Genomic DNA, 14,961 nt, shown 5'->3' with positions numbered 1-14,961 from the left:
GGGCTGGTGGAAGCTCCCAGACCAGACTCTGTCCCCAGCAATTTAGCAATCTGGCTGGTAAAGCAACATCATAAAACAACTCATTTAGGAAAAACTGTGTTGGAGAGCTTACTGAGCTGCTACTGTTTCATTCCTGAGCTCCCAACCCCATGTGCCCAGATCAGTGCTAGATGTGTGACTTGTGGGCAAAACAATGCCAGCTAAGGACCAAGACCCAACCCAGGGGTGCAGACAGTTGGGACACTGCCCTTTGAAGATCTAGAAGTGGACTTTACTGAAGTCAAGCTCTGTAGGGGCTATAATTGTTTTCTTGTGGTATCTGCACCTACTCAGGATGGGCTGAAGCCTACCCCACATGCACTGAACGGGCACGAGAAGTGGCCAGGGCCTCACTAAGAGACATAATCCCGAGACATGCACGCCTCTCTCCGTAGGGTCTGACAATGGGCCAGCTTTTGTGTCTGAGATAATCCAGACTTTATCCAGGACACTGGGAATCAAACAGAAGCTTCACAATGCTTACAGGCCACAGAGGTCAGGAAAAGTTGAACACATGAATCAGACCCTCAAGACCACATTAGCTAAACTCTGCCAGGAGACCCAGTTATCTTGGGTTGACATGTTACCCCTAGCCTTACTCTGACCCCAAAAATCCCCTCAAGGTCTGGTTCCAAAAACAACGGCCTTCACCCACGAAAAAGGCTGAGCCCTGCTCGAGTCACTCTGGAAGCTGACTAGTCCACACACAGCAGAAGCTTGAGGATTCTTCAGCCTTGCTCCAGCCACACTCCAGCAGCTGGCTGGTCAACACACGGTAGAAGCTTGAGGATCCGGCTATCAAAATAACAATGGATTTTCATTGTCAGCCCTGATTGGTATTATTGCTGTGCTCTTCACTACAGGACTAGTTTCAGTCACACCCTGGGACTGGGATTTGGGTCAGAAGCTGCGGTTATCTGTGTTATCCCACTGTAGTGGGAAGCCTCATTCTTATTAGATGTCTCTTATGATCGGTTCTCCCTGCTAACTAAATCACTCCCCATATAGCTGACCCTCCTTCATGATGGGCTCAGTTGCTGTAGCCGTGATGACCTAAAGATGGGGAGAAAACCTTTTGCTCGAGTTCAGTTACCTGTTATGTGCAGGCGGCTTTGCAGCCTTAAGGTGCCCTTGCTGTAACAGATGGTGCCCTTGCTGTAACAGATTGTGCTGTTCCTTATCCATCAAGCCCCTGTCAACATTACAGTCAACACTTAAAATCGCTTACTTAACCATCAGCTAGAACAACGTGTAGACAGCCAATCCTATAGGCCAATCACCTACTGCTTTCATAAGCATGCGATGTATATCCAGGGGCCTGGGTGCCAAAAATGTCTTCCAGTCATGCCCCCTGCTGCTGCTACCCTTCCCCACCAGAGGATCCAAACCCCAGGTGGTATCCCAACACCATGGCATTGCCATCGTGCCCCTGTGCCTCCGTCTACCCCAAATGCCACGGAGATGTTACAGCCAGAACAGGTGTCTGTCTGCCAAATAAATGGAAAAACCTACTGGACAGGGATGGTAATGCAGACAAATGAAATCAAGGACCAACTTTGCCCTAAAAAATCAGGCTCTGCCTGTTGGCAGTGTGACCCAGGTTATAGAGTTAACTCCCCCTTAGACCCTCATCTGTACCAGGCTCTCAACACAACTCATCGCCTTCTTAAAGACACCAACCCCCAGCTGGCCAAGGATTGCTGGCTCTGCTTATCCTTAGGAGCTCCATGCTACTTAGCTACACCAGTACCCTTAAATAATGCAACAGCCATGGGAACTCCTATAGATCCAAACTTAAAAGGGCCAGTCTTAAGGGCAATTGAATTGACTCAAAAGGCTCCAAAATGCTTTACAAATGATGGAGGAACTGAACCTTAGGTAATTTAGCCAGGGACCAACATAATCAAACGTTAAAAGGTGAGTGGCCCACTCATCCTCCCACACAGACAATATGGTGCTGCTCCCATCAAGGCCTTTTCTTTGTTTGTGGGACAGATGTTTACTTATATCTACCAGTCAATGGGATGGGTATCTGCACCTTAGCTTTCCTCACTCTCTGGTTGAATATTATCCCTAATAGCCAGACTCTCACTGTACCTCTGGCAGCATATACATGGTCAAAAAGAGCCATCCAGTTTATACCCCTACTAGTTGGTCTGGGAATCATGGCTGGGATAGGTATGGGAATAGGAGGAATTGCTTCATCAACCACCTTCTACCATACACTATCCAAAGACTTCACAGACGACATTGAGAGAGTTGCCAAATCTTTAGTGGCCTTACAGGACCAACTAGACTGCCTGGCTGAGGTGGTTTTACAGAATAGGAGGGGGCTAGACCTATTGACAGCTGAAAAGAGAGGACTCTGCCTCTTCTTGAATGAAGACTGTTGCTTTTATGTAAACCAATCAGAAATAGGCAGGGCCATGGCTCAACAGCTAAGGGAACGAATCATAAAAAGGAGAGAGGAACTAGCAAATTCCTGGGGTAGCTGGAACAATACCTGGAGCTGGGCGTCGTGGCTTCTCCCTTTAGCAGGTCCTCTCTTCATGGTCTCCGTGGCGTTCCTGTTTGGCCTTTGTATACTCAGTGCGGTTACCCAGTTCATAACCTCTCAGAATGAATCCATAAAGTTACAGCCTCCTAAATGACGGGGAGCTCTAAATGTCCTACCAAAACATGAGATGATGCTTTCTACAATGCGTGATAGAAGCATCAAGGGGGAGAATGAAGAGGAAAAGTTAAAATTTTACCTCCTTCTCCTTCTGCCTCTGTAACTCAGCTTGCTCCTTGCAAAGTCTAGTTCACATAGGTCTCAGAAAGTGGGAACTTTCAATAGTAGGAACTGGAGCTTATCCTGCTGCAGTTCTTTGCAATTGTCCTAGCCCCTGCAAACCCACAAACCCACTTAATCATGCCCGTCCATGTATAAAGATTCTGTAACCCCTTGTTTGGGGCTCAGAGCTTGGAGTGTTAACTCCTCTGGGCCCGCTGGCGTAATAAACCTGAGTTCTCCAACTCTCTGAGTGTGGTGCTTGGTTTCTTGAGTACTGGTTTCTGCAACAGTCTCAGGTATGACAATCAGTATGACAGTTAGAAGGTGGATGGAGGAGCTAACCAAACCAGGCTGGAGTGACTCTATGCCCTTTACATGTTTCCAGAGATTGTCTGATTTGTTTTTGTATCCTCAAGTCCCAGCCAGTGCCTGGTCTAAGAAGCATACAATCAGTTTTTTGAATTAGCTTTAGTTAAACAGTGAGGATTTTGATGTCCAAAATTTATGTATCTAAAATTGTCAGCTGCGAAATAGTCTCTGAGTGCAGTATGCCCAGCCTTGACTAGAAGGCTGGTTATTCTCTGCCCTGTATGTGTGTTACTTGCAGGCTGAAGGCAACCTGAGGCCCACAATGTCCATTCCAGCTAGAAGTCAGAGACCTGCAGGGGAATCTCCAACTGAGAGGGAGGAGAGCAGTCATCAGCGGTCTCTTACTCTGCCTCCGAGGCCATTCTGCTTTCTCTCTTTCTCTCTGTTTGCCCCTCCTAATGCTTACCTACTAGACTTGATCTTTTCCTCTTCCCAGTGCCTTGCCATGATGGCCCAGATTAAGAGCTTAGTCTGGACTGAAGATTCCCACATGCTCTAAACTGCATTGTAAATTGACAAATATTCGTTGAGAGATGATTGTTCTCAGCTAGTTTTCTCTACCTTTTTAGATTTGTGGCTTCATCCTTTTCTAATTTGTTCTTCCCAGCAGTTGCCATGACCTGATGTCAGGGGATCAGAAGGAAGGATTGATACAGAGAATAGGAGGCCTAGGAGTTAGAGGACAGGAATCTGTCCTTGAGTGGTAGGAGGCCAGGAATTAATCAATCCCTGACAGGAGAATTTAGGAGGATGTGTGGGGGTTGACTCGGGATGGACTATATTCCCATTAAAGAAATTGAAGAGCAGGATGGAAAAGGGGTAGTAAGACATTTTTCGGATGCAAGTTACACGATCAAAATTTAGCTAAGGTAAGTAAAAAAGGATGATATGTGAATGCCCTGGAGTATCCAAATACAATATCCAAAGACAAAGGCATCCACCTCTCAGGAATAACCTGGAAAGGGGGACCTGAAAGCCACTTCCATTATCCATCTCTCTCTTCTGTGCTTCTTTCTGGCTCTTTGCCTTGTTTTTCTCCCTCTCCAGCATCTAGTCCCAGAGCAGGAAGCATGGGCACCAAGATAATCTTAGCCTTACAGTTCCAGGTACAGAAACGAGAGACTAGCCTGTTTTTTACCCTTTCATTTTGCTTCTTTTGCCCTACTTTCTTCTTTTTTTCTTCTTCTCTCTCAAGTTCCATAATTTTCAGGGATAAATAATCAAATCAGCTTGGGTCACAATGTTAACCCTTGAACTAATCATCTGTGTCAAAGGGCACAGACGCATTATAGAAACGGCAGGTTTGCTGCTGTCATGCTGATGGGGTGAGGAGTGACAATTTTCTAGAAAACGGTACAGGGAACACAATTCATAATTACCACCCTCAAAATCCAGTCAGTGGTCCCTTAAGAGTATGAATTATTGTGATGATTATGTGTAATAATGCAAACAGCCAATTTTATTGGGCCCAACCAGAACTATGCCAATTCTAAGAAGGTAGTTAGTATTACTCTCACTGTATAGATCAGGAACTAAGCCCAGTATAGCCCACACTATTAATTACCACACTATACTGCCTTACCTGATAACTGGCTAATCATTATAGAACTATAGCATGAGATATTTGAAAAGGCTTATTAAATGGTAGTGCAAATTAACTCTTTATAGTACACTTTTGTGATCAGCAAGCCAAATAGTTGCACTTTAAGCCACAATGCAACAGCCAGCTATGCAAGATACGTTAATAGTGCTCTGTGATCATGCAATGTCTTTTGAGTGTTTCAAAACTGTCAACTGTCTATTTCTATCCCAGTTGGGTAAAGTAAGACTCAGATGTATGATGTGATCTTATGAACATAAATCCAGTGCCAAAGTGAAAATTAAAATTTAACTTTCTGATTGCCCAGATTTTCTGATGTCAGTACTGCTTTTCAGTTGAGTAGCTAAAGAGTTTCCTCTGCCACCCCCCCCCACCCCCCCAGGGAGAAAAAAATGATTCTGTGGTTTTGAATAAGAACTAATTTCTACTTTGATTTTTATGATGATGGAAAGGAATTGATAATATCTGAAGTTTCAGAAAACCTGGTGGAAAGACCTTTTATAACCTTGGGCATAAGCAGCAGCACCTCAATAAGTATTTTTTGGTTGCAATTTGATTTAGCACAATTTGATTTAACACACGGGTGAAAAAAGGATAAACCGGGACAACTGGAATAGTTGTAGCCTTGACTCTGTTCAGACAACAGTCTCACTAACCAAATATTACCACATTAAAGAAGTGTGGTGGTTTGGACCTCAAAGATCTTAGTTCTAGCCCTGTCTCTCTTCTATTTAGTAGTTGTGGCATATTTATTGAGGCTTGGTTTCTTCATTTATAAGATGAAATATTGATAACAATTACTTTCACTATCTCAGTTTTATCCTACACATCAAATGAAATGATTTATATGAAAGTACCCTCTATACGTTAAAAATGTTACAAATTTTTACCTTTTATGATTAAGATTTATTTCGGAGATTCAAAAAAAAAAAGTATAGAGAATTATGAACACACACTTCTGTATCTACCACATAGTTTAGAAAAGATTGCTGATGATTTGAAGTTCCCTCCTACCCCACCCTGATAATACTTGTCCCTGATCCAATTTCTTTCCTGTTTGTCTCCAGAATTAATTATTTTAAATTTATTCAGCATTACAAAGCATTTATAAATAATTTTGTAACACATGCATGTCTTTTTAAACAATATGTTTGATCAATTAGGTAGGTCTGTGTGCATTCTTCTATCTCCTGCTTTTTCCACTTGATTTATTTTTGCAAATTTTGTTTTATCAAAGAATTTGTTTAATTGTAGTTTAGTAATTTGAACTTAGCTGAACTGAACTTGAATTTAATTTTTGTGTAATTTAGAAAATGTATTCATTCTCTCATTGTTGGAACATTAACTTGTTTCTTGTTTTCTTTTAAAATTTACTGTTGTGCATAATGCTGTCCGTGTTCTTTTAAAATCACCTTGTGCACAGGAACTTGCTACTTCACAAGTGGAGGCTGCTTTGTTCTCCCTCCCCCCCCCCCCCATATCCTTGGCCATGCAGGTAAAATATACGTGTATCTCAGGTCCTCCTACCTATACTACCTAAGTGTGATGGTCCTGTCAGGCCATAATGCCTGCTGTCCCCCCCGGTTGTTGTCTGCTATTCCCCTCTTCACTCTCTTGCCCCTCAGTTCACTCTCCCTTATTTGTCAGTGATTTTTGGTCCTGTTCACTAACCCCAAGAATACATCAAAGTAAGACATACCCTATAGTGCGGTTGGCAGAGACAGTATAGGAACCATTATCCATGTCTTCAGAAGGTGGTTGGCCCTGCTATACAGTAGCACATAATGGAAAGCAGTCTCAGTATAAGTGTATAAACTGACACAGGATGACTAGCTTTGTTTCCATTTGACTTGGAACCTGGAAATAGTCTAGTTGTGGCTAACTGTAAAACACCTCTTTATAACAGTTGTCTGGTATATGGACAAGGGCCAGTTCTTTTTTATAAGGCATGGTGATAACCTCTGTAATTCTTATCAATTTGTTCTGTAAGAAAATAGTATCATATCATGACCACACTTAATTATGATGTAACACTGGCATTGTTGGTAAAATTCTGTGACTTTATGTAAACAGGTCACTCATATTATAATACTAATATTGATGATCAGATGTATTAGAAGGTTGAATTAAAACCTTCCTAGGATGTAATGCCAGAAAAACTAGATTTATGTAATTATCAGCTAACTTCCATTTTTCAAAATTTATTTTAATTGGGGGATAATTGCTTTTCAGTGTTGTGTTGGTTTCTGCCATACGTTAACATGAATCATACCAGCTAACTTCTAAATCAGTTCAGTTCAGAAGCTCAGTCGTGACCAACTCTTTGCGACCCCATGGACTGCAGCATACCAGGCCTCCCTCCAACTCCATCACCAACTCCCGGAGTTTACTCAAACTCATGTCCATTGCATTGGTGATGGCATCCAACCATCTCATCCTCTGTCATCCCCTTCTCTTCCTACCTTCAATATTTCCCAGCATCAGGGTCTTTTCCAATGAGTTAGTTCTTCGCATCAGCTGGCCAAGGTATTGGGAGTTTTAGCTTCAACATCAGTCCTCCCAATGAATATTCAGGACTGATTTCCTTTAGGGTGGACTGGTTGGATCTCCTTGCAGTCCAAGGGACTCTCAAGAGTCTTCTCCAACACAGGAATCTTCTCCACAACATAAATTCTTCAACGCTCAGATTTCTTTATAGTCCAACTCTCACATCTATACATGACTACTGGAAAAACCATAGCCTTGACTAGATGGACCTTTGTTGGCAAAGTAATGTCTCTGCTTTTTAATATGCTATTTAGGTTGGTCATAATTTTTCTTCCAGGGAGTAAACGTCTTTTAATTTCATGGCTGCAGTCCCCATCTGCAGTGACTTTGGAGCCCCCCAAAATAAAGTCAGCCACTGTCTCCCCATCTATTTGCCATGAGGTGATGGGGCCAGATGCTCTGATCTTAGTTTTCTGAATGTTGAGTTTTAAGCCAACTTTTTCACTTTCCTCTTTCACTTTCATCAAGAGGCTCTTTAGTTCTTTGCTTTCTGCTATAAGGGTGGTGTCATCTGCATTTCTGAGGTTATTGATATTTCTCCCAGCAATCTTGATTACACCTTGTGCTTCATCCAAATCAGCATTTCTCATGATGTACTCTGCATATAAGTTAAATAAGCAGGATGACAATATACAGCCTTGATGTACTCCTTTCCTAATTTGGAACCAGTCTGTTGTTCCATGTCCAGTTCTAACTGTTGGTTCCTGACCTGCATACAGATTTCTCAACAGGCAGGCCAGGTGGTCTCTTGAAGAATCTTCCACAGTTTGTTGTGACCTACACAGTCAAAGGCTTTGGCATATTCAATAAAGCAGTAGACGTTTTTCTGGAACTCTTGCTTTTTCAATAATCCAATGGATGTTCGCAGTTTGATCTCTGGTTCCTCTGCCTTTTCTAAAAACAGATTGAACATCTGGAAGTTCATGGTACACATACTGTTGAAGCCTGACTTGAAGAATTTTGAGCATTACTTTACTAGCGTCTGAGATGAGTGCAATTGTGCAGTAGTTTGAACATTCTTTGGCATTGCCTTTCTTTGGGACTGAAATGAAAACGGACCTTTTCCAGTCCTGTGGCCAGTGCTGATTTTTCTAAATTTGCTGGCATATTGAGTGCAGCACTTTCACAGCATCATCTTTTAGAATTTGAAATAGCTCAACTGGAATTCCATCACCTCCGCTAGTGTTGCTTCCTAAGGCCTACTTGACTTTGCATTCCAGAATGTCTGGCTCTAGATGAATGATCATACCATTGTGATTATCTGGGTTGTGAAGATCTTTTTTGTATATTTTTGTATAGTTCTTCTGTGTATTCTTGCCACCTCTTCTTGATATCTTCTGCTTCTGTTAGGTCCATACCATTTCTGTCCTTTATTGAGTCCATCTTTGTATGAAATATTCCCTTGGTATCTCTAGTTTTCTTGAAGAGATCTCAAGTCTTTCCCATTCTATTGCTTCCCTCTATTTCTTTGCATTGATCATTGAAGAAGTCTTTCTTATCTCTCTTTGCTCTTCTTTGGAAGTCTGCATTCAAATGGATATGTCTTTCCTTTTCTCCTTTGCCCTTGACTTCACTTCTTTTCACAGCTATTTGTAAGGCCTCCTCAGAGAGCCATTTTGATGTTTTGCATTTCTTTTTCTTGGGATGGTATTAATCCCTGTCTCCTGTACAGTGTCATGAATCTCTGTCCATAGTTCATCAGGCACCTGTCTATCAGATCTAATTCCTTGAATCTATTTGTCACTTCCACTGTATAATCATAAAGGATTTGATTTAGGTCATACCTGAGTGGTCTAGTGGTTTTTTGGTACTAATTTATCATAGGGCTTTCCTAGTGACTCAGACAATAAAGAATTCGCCTGCAATGTGGGAGACCCGGGCTCAATCCCTGGATTGGGAAGATCCCTTGGAGGAGGGCATGGCAACCCACTCCAGTATTCTTGCCTGGAGAATTCCCATGGGCAGAGGAGTCTGGCGGGTACAGTCCTTGTGGTAGCATGGAGTCAGACATGACTGAGTGAATTTATCATAAGGACTAAGAAACAGTTGATGGAGGGGAGAGATTAGTTATCAAATTAGCACAAAAGTATAAAAATGTATGTCATGGATATAGGCTGGATTGGTTTTTCTTTAAATCTGTCTATAGCCCACACAGCCTCCTCCAAATGTTACGGATATTCATATTAATACTATTTCTGTGTCAATTATATAAATTCTTAGCTTAATGTAGATGCTCAAAGAGAAGCATTTTGCTATAAGAGAACTTAGGTGAAGGGCCAGGTACTGGCCTGTACAGTTAAGGGGCTGGAGTCTCAAACTTTGCACATTTCAAAGAAAGGACTGGCCCTTGGCCAGCTTCAGATAACCTCTAAGCCCTAGAATATCTTTCTTGATATGTGTATCTTTGTATACCTGGCCCTTTGGGTCATGACAGAGAGTTAAATGCCTCCCTGTTATAAGGAAGGACCTTTACCGTTATATTTGGCCCACTTGGATAATTAGTATAATGGCTCCATTTCAAGATTCTTAACTAAATTAAACCTGCAAAGTTCCTTTTTGCCATGTAAAGTAGTTGGGTTTTTGGAAATTAGGATGTGGACATCTTTGGGGAATGATTATTCAGCCTACCACACTCTACAAAGTAAGCACGTGTAAGAGAAATTACCTCTGAAAGGTGACACCCACCCAAGCATCTGTGTGTCTGGTAACAAGACACTGTGGGACCGTGTGCAAGGGGAGAGCACCTGTGCTGTCTAAAACAGGGCAGTTCCTGCTTAGAACTGGTGACTGTTGCTGTGTGGGAAGGTTGGCCTATAGCTGCCAGAGAAGACAGGAAACTAAATGTGTGTATAAAATAGCCCAATGTTGAAATGTTGACAACTTATTCAATTAAAGTTTAAAGATAAACTGTGGGGATCAAACAAAGCAAAAGCAAATCTGGTGTTCTCTGTTGTTTACACCTTCACAATGATAATAAAACTTTGAGCAAAGTGTGGAGATAACTTTGCTGTTCCCTCACTGAAGGCTGGGATTGCCTCCCTCCCCATGAGAAAAACAATACTTTATAATAGTGCAAATGTAATACAGAAAGTGCTCCTGCATCTAATCCTTATGACTGCTGTGTAAGGTTGGTTATACTCCCCATTTTTAAGGGAAGAGCCTGAAGAATTAGAAGGTAAAGGGCTTGTCCAAGGCCACTGAATGAGGGTGAGGGGCATGGCCAGGGTTTTAACCCAGGTCTTTGCCTTCCAAATTCTATCCTTTATCCACTTAGCTTTTTTTCACTTCCTTTTATGTATAACTAAATCTTGCTAAATTAATTAAACAAGGAGACCATTAGACTGATGTGTCTTTAATGCTGTGGTGATCTGGGTAAGCAAACTGAAATCTAAGCCTGTAAATATCTCAAGGTTATGAAATCAAAACCCAAGGACAACCAATCAGCCAACTGGGCTTTAAGCTATAGCCAGTCAATGCTTTCTTTGCTTTCCTTCTGCCTTTTCTGTATAAAAGTCTCCCCCCACCTCCAGCCCCCAGGCTCCCCTTGGTGGCATGCTCCTGACCACTTCATTTTTGGTGCTGCCTGATTTGGGTCAGTCATTGCTGAAATAAACTCTTGACATTTTAAAATATGCCTTAGTTTATCTTTTTTAAAAATTAATTTTATTTATTTATATGGCTACAACACCCAGGATCCTTTGTTGCAGTATACAGACTCTAGTTGTGGTGTGCAGGCTCAGTAGTTGAGGTGTGTCGGCTTATTAGTTGCTCCGTGGCATATGGGATCTTAGTTCCTGAACCAGGGATCGAACCCACATCCCCTGTATTACAAGGCGGGTTCTTAACTACTGGACCACCAGGGAAGTCTCCTGCCTTAGTTTATCTTTTAAACTAAGTCTTTTAAACAGTCTCAACACTTGCCATGTATCAACCACAAATTGGCACTTGCCCTGGGTGCTCCCCATCTACTTCTACAAGGATTAAACCATGTGCCACTGAAGCTGATGACTTCCAACACCCCCTAAAGGAGTTCAGGGTGGAAAGCGGAAATGAGGCACTCAGTGCTCCGGGATACTGGCAGCACAGGTCTTTAGATAGTTACATATTCTCAGGAGCTGACTTTATGAGCCCAATTCTTACATCTTCTCATAATGATGATTGTTTCTCATGACTAGCAGAAGCTTCATGACACCAGCAGAAACTTTCTACAGAAAATATGTGCTTGATGGCACATATTCCCCCTTTACCAAAATCACATATTTACTTTCTTTTCCCTCTACCTCTTTGGAACAGTTTCTCAGAGCTATCTGAGGTGCTGTCTTCTGGGCTGCAGTCCTCATTTTGCCCCAAATAAAACTTAACTCACAACTCTCATGTTGTGCAATGTTTTTAGTTGACACTGAAGAAAGAATTCATAGGGCCAGGACTCTATCTCAGGCCTGTCCGTGCTGATCGTGCTCAGCTGCCTCTCCAGTGGACTCTGAACTCTCTGCTTAGTGCCTGTGGGAATGACAATGGAAGGATAAGACCCCCTCTGGACAGCGGAACCTTGAAGATCATATCCAGGTTACTCATAGCCTAAGAAAAAACATACACTAATCACCCCTGCCTCCGGACAGTATCTACCGGAATGTAACCACAGGCTTATCGGTTATTAACTGGTTGGAATGTAACCGCGGGCATATTGATTATTAACTGTTTGATCACATAACACGTGAATGATGGGGTTATTGTGATTGTATTTACCCTTCCTTTGTAAGTCTCAAGGAATTTGGGGTGGTGGGTTAGGACACATACACATGGGGTATAAGAGGTTTTCACAAATGCTGCTCGGGGTCCTTGGCTAAGAGGAGACTGCCTTGGGCCCGCCGGTGTAATGAGCTGCACTCCACTATCTGCATTGTCCTTCTGAGTGAGTTTGTTTCCCGGAAAGGAAAGCGTGGCTATAACAACACATGCCAGTCAGTTGCTCTTAAGAGTTTTTCATATAGGTCCTGCTGTTTCACTGACTCAACTTTTCTCACAGAGGTACAGGATTATGTGGTGTCTTCCCAGCTCTGTTCATAGAGCCGCAGATAACAGCTCAAAGGGAGAGGATGGAGTCCTGGAGAAAGGAAGAAAATAATTAGGATCCAGGTTATATCTTTCGACTAAGAAATATAGTCACAACCTGAAAATAGAGTTATTTTATTTGGTGGGAATATTTTGGACTGTGAGCCTGGGAGCGAGCATCTCAGTAGTTTTGAGAAAACTGCTCCAAGGAGGCAAGAGGGGAAGTCAGGCTATATACACACAAATTTGCAACAAAGGGAACAGGGAGTCTGAACATCAAGATCAGGTATCAAGGAATTTAGCATTCTATGTATGGAAGATGCAAGCCTCTGGGCTCACTGAATTCATTCTTTTCATATGTACCTCAGCTGTCTTGGGGGGGGAGGGTAGGGGGGGTAGGTGGTGGCAGCATCCCCTGTATTGCCTTGAGCCCTCATTCACATTTTGAGGCCAGAAATTGCTAATGGCTGTGACATTTCTTGTTTATTAGTATGGCAGGAGATGCTTTCATTTCACATATCCAAACCTGAATTACTGTCCATGTGCATCAAGAAAATGCATTTTCCACTATTCTTGCATTTTAGGTAAGCATGATAAAACCAGCTCATATTTTCCCTCCTCCTTCAAGAGAAATTTAGAAAGAATGTGTAGTTCCATTTTTAAGCAAGGGCTGTGAAGATCTGCAATGTGAGAGGTCAGTGCAGAGAATGAACAGGAATGCACTCTTTCTTTGACATCTCATTTTAAAGTCTTCACTTCCCATTTCTTAAACTGAGCGGGCCTCTTGATCAGCATTTCAATCTCTCTTCTTTCCCCTCCTGCAGCTATATTTTGTGTACACCAAACACTTAACAGTTGTTAGCCATTAGTCAACTTTTACTATTGATTATTTTCCCTTTGTTACTTTTTTTTCCTTTGAAAGCTTCATTCAGCACTCTGGCGTTAAAAAAGCTTGGCATGAATAAAAACAACATAATTCTCCCGCTTTCTGACTCTGTGAGAAGCCAACGCCAGAACAAGTTGCATACATCTTCTGTGGCTAAAACTACTTTTAAAACTTGTGGCTGTGCTCAGGGTACTGAAGAAGGATGTGCAGAACATCGAAAGAGGGCCATTAGTCAGTGAGTAAACTTTCCTGTGCAGATATTCAGGGAGGATCTGGAACATTGAATTTTTGTCTTTGTTGTTTCCTGTTTGCTGCCAACTACAAGTCACAAACTGGGTACAAATTTCTTAACCTTTGGCCAGCAGCACTCAATTTCATGCTCTCTAATTTATATGTAAACAAAGTTGCAAATTCATCTAATTATATTTCCCTCAAGTTTTTCCACCTTATTATGGAAGGGATTGTTTTGCTTGCGATTTATTTCACTCCGGTTAACTCTTGACTTTCTGGACCATTCCGCAGCATTTCCCAGGAAATTACAACTTGTAACAATAACCACCCATTCTGCCTCATCTGAGCACCAAATTATAGCTTCCCAATCTTAGACTTGCTTAGAGCTGAAAACAAAAGCTTGAAGACCCTAAATCAAAATTTATAGCGCCATTTGAAAAATAGTAATTAGTAGCACAATCTTCACCAAATAATCATAATAATAATGAGAAATGGGGAAGAATCAAGTGGAGGCAAATATGACACTGAGAGGTATCTATAAACCTCTCCCAATAGAAAGGAATCGATAATAAATTATTGCCTGCTGTATCTGTAAACAAAAGATCTAGCCACCACCTAACCACCGCCTCAAAGGTGAGCCCCGAGGGAAATCAGGAAGGAAACGAAGAATGCCTGCAATCTAGCAGTCATCAGACCGCAGCCACTCCTGACTGGACGGTGTAGCCTAAGAAAACTCAGGATGTAAAAACACAGGATACTGGCCCCAGGTAGCTGAAGTGCATGTCAAAGAAATGAGTTCAGTTCAGTTCAGTTCAGTTGCTCAGTCCTGTCTGACTCTTTGCAACCCCATGGACTGCAGCACATCACACTTCCCTGTCCATCACCAACAGACAGAGCTTGCTCAAACTCATGTCCATTGAGTCGGTAATGCCATCCAACCATCTCATCCTCTGTCGTCCCTTTCTTCCCTTCTCCTCCTACCTTCAATCTTTTCCAGCATCAGGGTCTTTTAAATGAATCAGTTCTTCATATTGGGTGTCAAAAATATTGGAGTTTCAGCTTCAGCATCAGTCCTCCCAATGAATGTTCTGGACTGATTTCCTTTAGGATGGACTTGTTGTATCTCCTTGCAGTCCAGGGGACTTTCAAGAGTCTTCTCCAACATCACAGTTCAAAAGTATCAATTTTTTCGCTCTCAGCTTTCTTTATAGTCTAACTCTCAAATCCATACATGACTACTGGAAAAACCATAGCTTTGACTAGACAGGCCTTCATTGGCAACATAATGTCTCTGCTTTATAATATGCTGTCTAGGTTGGTCATAATTTTTCTTGGAGTAAGCATCTTTTAATTTCATGGCTGCAGTCACCATCTGCAGTGATTTTGGAGCCCCCCAAAATAAACTCTCACTGTTTCCGCTGTTTCCCCATCTATTTGCCATGAAGTGATGGGACCGGATGT

The sequence above is a fragment of the Dama dama genome, chromosome 11, assembly GCF_033118175.1.
Source record: "Dama dama isolate Ldn47 chromosome 11, ASM3311817v1, whole genome shotgun sequence".
In the NCBI taxonomy this organism is placed as follows: Eukaryota; Metazoa; Chordata; class Mammalia; order Artiodactyla; family Cervidae; genus Dama; species Dama dama.
Note: the sequence above shows the minus strand (reverse complement) of the source record.